Source organism: Salvelinus sp. IW2-2015, linkage group LG26 (genome assembly GCF_002910315.2).
Source record: "Salvelinus sp. IW2-2015 linkage group LG26, ASM291031v2, whole genome shotgun sequence".
In the NCBI taxonomy this organism is placed as follows: Eukaryota; Metazoa; Chordata; class Actinopteri; order Salmoniformes; family Salmonidae; genus Salvelinus; species Salvelinus sp. IW2-2015.
Genome location: NC_036866.1, coordinates 15585786 through 15594372, shown reverse-complemented (window position 1 = coordinate 15594372; position 8587 = coordinate 15585786). Strand labels below are relative to the sequence as shown.

The following is an 8587-nucleotide window of genomic DNA, read 5'->3' as shown; positions in this document are numbered from 1 at the left end:
TGGGAGAGGAAGCTGTGTTTAATATATGTAGACAGGGTTTGTGAGGGAGAGTCTAGTATGCTCTCTGTCCCTGTGTCTAGCTACCAGCTGCATGGCATTGCAGTTGAGCACCAGTACATTGGGCCAAAACACCACGTTTCCTGCAACAGTAACATGTGCCACAGAGAGATCAGATTAATATCCACAAAATATGATGTAGTGCCTCTGCAACAGCCACACAATTAGCTGGTTTAGTCTTTCTGGAAGCAGGGGGTACTGGTTGGCATGGTGTCACTACTGCTTGTTCTGGCAAATGAACTGGATTACTGATCTAGCACCAGTCACAATGCAGCTACCCAATACAATCCCTCTGGACTGGAGGTAAAAGAAGCAGTAACATAAGTGTACCATGCTTCAAACACAAATGTCATGTGGTGTGGGACCTGGGACACACATGGAGCTGCCAATTTTGTTTTAAAAGCTGCAATATGAACTTTTTGGTTGTCCCGACCAAATTCACATAGAAGTATGTGTTATAGATCTTTAATTCTCATTGAAAGCAACATAAGTACAATATCTATTGCCATTTCTATGCTTCCGTTAAGTCTAGTTTGAGTCTTAACCTGGTTTAAAAAACTGAAAGTAAATACCGGCTGGAAAATATATTTCACAGCGGTTTAACATGGTGGCAATGACACCACACCAGGCGGTGTCCAACCTCTGTTCCTGGAGAACTACCTTCCTGTTGGTTTTTGATCCAACCACAGTTGTAACTAACCACGGTTCAGCTTATCAACCAGCTAATTATTAGATGTCGGTGTGCTAGACTGGTTTGGAGTGAAAACCTACAGGAACGCAGCTCTCCAGGAACCGGCTCTACACTATACTGCTTTTTTAGTCAAACTGAAATTAGGGTGAACTAATATAGAATTTTAGGCAACCAGGAAATGGCAGAGCAATTTCTGCATAGTGCATCTAACTAGCAAAGCTCCGCCAGTGCCATGTAACTAGTGTTGGTCACATTGTTTTATGAACTGAAATAAACAATCCCAGAAATGTTCCATATGCCAAAATGTTATCTCTCTCAAATTGTGTGCACATTTTGTCAAGATAATCCATCCCCATGACAGGTGTGGCATATCAAGAACTGATTAAACGGCATGATCATTACACAGGTGCCCTGTTGCTTAACACAATGCCACAGATGTCAAGATGAGGGAGCGTGCAATTGGCATGCTGACAGCAGCAAGTCCACCAGAAATGTTGCCAAAATTTCCCTACCATAAGCCTCCTCCAATGTCATTTAAGAAAAATAGCAGTATTGTCCAACCGGCCTCACAACCACATGTAACCACACCAGCCCAGGACCTCCACATCCAGCTCTTTGATCTGCAGGATCTTCTGAGTCCAGCCACCTGGACAGCTGATGAAACTGAAGAATGTTTGTCTGTAATAAAGCCCTTGTGTGTGGGCACAAGAAAAATAATTGATTAGCTGGGCTTGCTCCCCAGTGCGTAGCCAGTCTCCCAATTGAAATGGACTGATATCCTTGCGATCAGCCAAAACACACAAAGCTGAAAGTAATACCTTTCAAAAAAATAGCACAACACTTTATTACGGATGGCTATGAGAACTGTCACAGTATGGTCAGACTTTACTGACCAAATTATTGATACTTGCAAAACAGAGATTATACAGCTTTAAAAAAGGAGAACTCACCCAGTCATCATTCACTTGGAAAGGTTTTGACAAACTGGACTACTTGGAAAAGTAGCATCCTATAATGGTGCACATTGAGCTCTTCAGTACGGGCCATTCTACTTCCAATGTTTGTCACAGAGAGTGGATGGGCGGTGTGCTCAATTTATACACAGGTCAGCAACAGCTGGGCTGAAATAGCTAAATCCACTAATTTGAAGGGGTGTTCACTAATTTTTGGCCATGCACTCAGTGCTAGAGGCGTCACAATAGACCGGCTGTGATGCAGCCTGCATTCAAACCATGGACTGCAGTGACGCTTCTTGCACTGCCTTAGACCGCTGCGCCACTCGGGAGCCCAAAATATATAAATCTATTGAGCTCACAAGCAACGAATGAATCGATTGTGGTGAGATATGGTTCGCGCCCAGGCTCTGGGCGCCCAGGCCTTGTCGCAGCCGGCCGCAACCGGGAGATCCGTGGGGCGACGCACAATTGGCATAGCGTCGTCCGGTTAGGGAGGGTTTGGCCGGTAGGGAGGTTTGGCCGGTAGGATATCCTTGTCTCAGTATGTAAAAAAAAAAAAAAATATATATATATATATATATATATATATAAAAAAAAAAAAAATGTTTATTGTCACTAGAGGTCGACCGATTATGATTTTTCAACGCCGATACCGAATTATTGGAGGACCAAAAAAAGACGGTTCCGATTTAATCAGACTTTAAAAAATAAAAGAAATGTATAATGACAATTACAACAATACTGACTGAACACTTATTTTAATACTTGAATAAAATCTATAGTCTCAAATAAATAATGAATCCTGTTCAATTTTGTTTAAATAATGCAAAAACAGTGTTGGAGGAGAAATTAAAAGTGCAATATGTGCCATGTAAAAAAGCTAAAGTTTAAGTTCCTTGCTCAGAACATGAGAACATATGAAAGCTGATTTACTTTTAACATGAGTCTTCAATATTCCCAGTTAAGAAGTTTTAGGTTATAGTTATTATAGGACTTTCTCTATACCATTTGTATTTCATATACCTTTGACTATTGGATGTTCTTATAGGCACTATAGTATTGCCAGCCTAATCTCAGGAGTTGATAGGCTTGAAGTCATAAACAGCGCTGTGCTTCAAGCATTGCGAATAGATGCTGGGAAACGCAGGAAAGTGCTGTTTGAATGAAAGCTTACAAGCCTGCTGCTGCCTACCACCGCTCAGTCAAATCATAGACTTAATTATAATATAATAAACACACAGGAATACGAGCCTTAGGTCATTAATATGGTCAAATCCGGAAACTCATTTAGAAAACAAAACGTTTATTCTTTCAGTGAAATACGGAACCGTTCTGTATTTTATCTAACGGGTGGCATCCAGAAGTATAAATATTGCTGTTACATTGCACAACCTTCAGTGTTATGTCATTATGTAAAATTCTGTCCCAAACTGCTGCATATATCCTGACTCTGCTTACACTGAACGCAAGAGAAGTGACACAATTTCCCTAGTTAATATTGCCTGCTAACATGCATTTCTTTTACTAAATATGCAGGTGTAAAAAATATATACTTGTGTATTGATTTTAAGAAAGGCATTGATGTTTATGGTTAGGTACATTGGTGCAATGATTGTGCTTTTTTCGCGAATGCGCTTTTGTGAAGTTGAAGTAGGCTGTGATTCGATGATTAAATTAACAGGCACCGCATTGATTATTTGCAATGCAGGACAAGCTAGTTAAACTAGTAATATCATCAACCATGTGTAGTTAACTAGTGATTATGTTAAGATTGTTTTTTATAAGTTTAATGCTGGCTAGCAACTTACCTTTTCTCCTTGCTGCACTCGCGTAACAGGTGGTCAGCCTGCCACGCAGTCTCCTCGTGGATTGCAATGTAATCGGCGTCCAAAAATGCTGATTTCCGTTTAAGAGAACTTGAAATCGGCCCTAATTAATCGGCCAAGCCGATTTAATCGATCGACCTCTAATTGTCACTTAGTCAAAGCAGCTCTGTCAGAGGCTCCATTTTGAGCAAGCGACGTGGAAGATTTGTAAGCAATGCAACATTTTATTATAATTACAGAATTAAGTTGGCTAAATGAGTATGCTAGGGTGATTCTCACAATCTTGATTTCAAACATAATCTTTAAAGACATGCATCAACAAATTTCCTTTTTGGGCATTAATAACAAGGTCTGAAGTGTTTGAGCATTAATTTAAAACATTTACTGGCAATTTAACACCTCTTTGAACATATTTTCCAAAACAAGTCCTTAATCTCATTACCGCAATGGTCTGAAAACGTCAAGACCATTAGGAAAGCTAATACATTTTCACATTAAAAAATAAATAACAATAGATTTAAGTTACTTGAAACTCTGAAATAATATATTTAAATTAAAAATTATTTGATTTTGACTGACTTCTCTCATTACCGCAACATCTTCAACCTAATATTTTTGATATTTCATTAACCTGACATATTTTCAAAATGTGGCAAGCCTGAAAGAATGTAACTTTAAGATTCTGCATATGCATTTAAAAGCCAACTATTTTCCATTCATTAACATTAAATGAACACAGGTTAGGAAATGAGGTTGATTTTGGTAATGATACAAAGGTTGAGGTATGGTTAAAAACATGACATTTTAATGTAGAAAATTAGATCATATTGGCACAACCATGGATTTAAGTTAAATCAATTTCATTTTGCAGTGCTTCAAAAGTACATAACAAACAGGCTAAAAACAAAACGCATACAAAAACATTAGAGCACATGTCATTGTCACTACACACACACTGGCCTGTACAGTGTCCCTTGATGATGTGTCTATGACCCCAAGCTCTGGTGCAGCTTCTTTATCTTTCAGCCAAAGTTTTCATGCGTTTTGCAAGCACATGTTTCTGTCTGTGACTCTTTTCTGGCCAATCCAAAGTGGCTTAAGTTTAAAGATGTTTTTTATTGCACCTTCATTTAACCAGGTAGGCCAGTTGAGAACAAGTTCTCATTTACAACTGCAACCTGGCCAAGATAAAGCAAAGCAGTGAGACAACAAGAGTTACACAAACAAACGTACAGTCAATAACACAATAGAAAAATCTATGTATAGTGTGTGCAAATGTAGAAGATTAGGGAGGTAAGGCAATAAATAGGCCATAGAGGTGAAATAATTACAATTTAGCATTAACACTGGAGTGATGGATGTGCAGATGATGATGTGCAAGTAGAGCCTTTTGAAAGGTTGTGCCTTGAATTCTCAGACAAATCTTCCATAGTGTCCGTCCGGGCTCTCTTATGGAATGTCTGGCTCTTTTTCTGAATTTCTCCTGATTTACCATTTATTACAGTGGAGACTTCATCTTGATGAAAGAAGGGGCTAATGAGTTTGCACATTAGTCTTCTCTGGCTGTTACTGGATAATGTTCTCTGATGACCTCTCTTTGTAGTTTTCTTTTGGACCTATCTGCCTTCCATGTTGTCAATTACCTGCTTCCTCTTGGCCATCATCTCAAGTCTTTTCTTTAGGTTGACAATCTTTGGTCTTCTCCAGCAGCTTTTCTGTGTAGTGCAACTTTGACCTCAATTTTGATTGTTTACTTTCTTCGGTTCCTCTTTCTGGGTGAGTCCTTTGGGGTAGATGTCTTCATTGGTCCTGGTGTCTCTTCTTTTAGGAGTTGATGGCAGGGACATATACCTGCTGAGGTGAGAATGGCTGTTCTCTTGTCTTCTTGAAGATTGTGAATAACTTCTTCATTTTGCTTCTTGAACATGTTGAAGTGTATCGTCTTCCTCGCTTGATGGTATTATGTCCAATACCGCTTTTAGACATTTATTTTTTTCTGTAATACCTTGAGTTTTCCCGCCACTGTGCTTTCTTTTCATGTTGCTGCTTTGTCAGATCTTGAGTTTTCTTGATTWAATTTTTTTTTTGATATCTAGAAATGGAAAGGAAGCATGACATGAAATGAGCATTTCTCAAAACATGGGAAAAATCTTACTGTTATGGACACGTCATCTTATAGTAAAGACTGAATGGCTTACTGACGTGTGTGTGTGTACATCCTATAGTAGTGACTGAATGGCTTACAGACTGTGGACATCCTATAGTATAATCTAAATGGCTTACTGATTCTGTGTGTTAGAGTGTGCCTGGTGGATGTGCGCACGCTTGTGTAGACTTCTAAACACTGTAGGGTTTTGACTTCTTATAGGGCATGTATGAGGGCATCGGCTTCCTATAGACCATATATATGCTAATTATTCTTGTTGTAACTTCTCCAACCCCTAACCTCTCTTGCCTTCCTTCTGTACTCTTCCAGCAGTTCTGGGTTGGTGTAAACTTTCTCGGAATTTTGTCAGCCTTCGCTAAAGCTTTCTTTTTGTCACTTGCTGACTTGACTGTCTGCAATTAAACAGGACATAAAGCAAAATATCAACAGTTAGTAAATAATATTTAAATTAATAGTTCATTATATATATTAAATAGTCTGATTAAATTCTCATTAACGAAACAGAAGTTCTCTCTACCGCAACTGGCCTTAAATTGCAGTGAGAATGGTTTTGCGTAGATGAGAAACCTTAGCATGTTTTGCTAACAATGGAGAAGACATGATGACTAAGCACTTTTTTTCTTTTTTTTTACCTCAATGTACATAATTAGACATTAATGAATTATATTTTCATAGATTTAAAAACKTAACGTTTTTCTAAATCTGGAAAACTACCTGTCGGTAATGATAATCAATACTGTCGTGTACGCAGTCTGACGAGATTGTTTAACTTTTAACTGGAGAAATATAAAGATCTCCTTACCTGGTAGCCATCTTGAAGGTACTGGCAGATGTGTTGCTTCATTCAAAATCAAACTTGATTAATTCTCTGTAAACAGTCCTTCAAATTTTGCGGCGGATGAGAACATCAGTCATGGACACTTAATTTTTCCACTTTTTTCATTATTATACATGAATATTCAGTTAATAATTTGTCATTTGAAAACATCTATTAGAACATCCATACATTTATTTCAGGATATTTTAATTTAGTTTGGCTCTGTTTAAATTACAACATAACATACGTTCAGACAGAGCTGGACGCGTTGCGGTAATGAGAATTGCAGCAGAAAAGTCAGATCCATAACATGCTGCTGTTTTCCAATAAATATGCCAACATGAGGGAAACCTTATTGCTTTATTCTTGAGTCTGTGTGAACAGATTTGAATGACATGAAAATAACAGGCTGTGATAAGCCCTCTATACTTTGTCTGTAGTATTTATCAAAGGTGTGTAAGCACAGCATGTAGATTTATCCTTCCTCTAGATACCTGGATAGCCAGTACACCGGTGTGCTCTGAAATGGTTTGCTTGCTGATATTTATAAGAATTTTTTATTTTTTTTATACATTACGAGCATCGTTACATGTACTGTAGTGAAAATACACTAAATACACCCGCTAAATCACATATCTTACTGTTTATTTTATAAAACAGCATTTTCCCTTACCCTCCAAGATTGTGCAATCCTCTCCACAAGCTTCCTCTGCAGTTTCCTACATTTACCAGAAAGCCTCGCAACATTCAGCTCTCTCACCCCTGGTTGCCACAGTCAAAATTGGCTATATCGTAAACATTCATAAAACAGTTTTGCTTTTTGRGCTTAATTTAAGGTTAGCAATGTCGCTAATGTACCAACACGGGTGTGTTCATTATACAGTGGTCCCTGCAGCATACGCTCAAACTGGTGTGATTAGAACGCTTATTTAGAACATTGTTTCGAAACGTAATGTCCTAAATGTGACCAGYTTATTTTTGGATGCAATGTTCAGACATCCACACAAGCCGTGTCCGCATAACACAATCATCCAAACCAGAAAATGTATGCTACATTATTCTTAGCGTTATCTGAGGAAAGATTGACTTACCCAAATATGACCGCTTGTGTTAACTTTCGGCTGACAAACCATAATATGAATAGGCTAATAGCAATTACTATTTACAATTAATCACATCACGGGTGAGCTCACCATTGATCAAAAAATTTGAAATTTCTTGATCACGGGTGAGCTCACCATTGATCAAAAAATTTGAAATTTCACGGAGGTGTTTTTTCCCCGTGTCAACTAAAGATGAGACATGAGTTTCGTCTGTTTGCAGTATGCATGTTGAAGGCGGTGTGTCTACAATCCTTCACTTCATTCAAATATGAGTGAACCATCCCTTCACATGAATTTGATAACAATCTTTGGTCTGAGATGTTTGACACCCAGAATGCATGGTATAATGTCAACAAACATGGTGCCACACGTAGCTGGCGAACAGCTTAGGGTTAGTACAACTGTCAAGTATTTTACACACGTCCATTACAATCTATGCAAGAATTGGAACGCATGATTTTTCACCAGTACTTAAAACGAAATATATTATGCTCCATACATGCATACATTTGGTTATGCTACAGTAGAAACAACACGATATACAGAAAATAAGGCATGTACTTTGATAGGAACAGACATGTCCAAAGTTATTATTTCTAAGGAAAACAAAGGCAATGTGAGAGCAGCCATAAAATGCCTCCTGGAATGTGAACTTTCATGTGCCTTTTTTAATATCAAACTTTTTTGTCCTCTAAATACGAAAAARATTGTTGAATTACGAGCCTATTTGGTTTAGCCACAGAAAGACAGCAACCTTCCCGCTAGCCATGATTGGCTGAGATAACGAGTGGGCTGGACATACATGTGAGTGTGGATTGGTCTGCAGTGTTGCATCTTTTCTATATAATGAGCTGCTCGTAATGCAGTTTTTGAAAGATATAACTTTAACTATGGAGAACTGCAAATATGTTGCTACTGCTCTCAATAACATTGCTGCCCTGAATTTATCAGATGCTATCGACAAAGGTCA

General features: G+C 38.2%; 1 protein-coding gene across 8 annotated transcripts in view; it reads left to right on the top strand.

Moving 5' to 3' along the window:
• LOC111952588 (kelch-like protein 25) overlaps positions 1 to 8587 on the top strand; it is a 57347-nt gene that overhangs the window by 26781 nt on the left and 21979 nt on the right. The window contains exon 1 of one of the 8 annotated variants that reach the window (XR_002875756.2): positions 7748 to 8583. The exons of the other annotated variants lie outside the window; for them this stretch is intronic. The gene's annotated coding sequence lies outside the window, so the exon portion shown is untranslated. Of the gene's footprint in view, positions 1 to 7747; positions 8584 to 8587 lie in introns of those variants that run through there. 8 annotated transcript variants of the gene reach the window in all.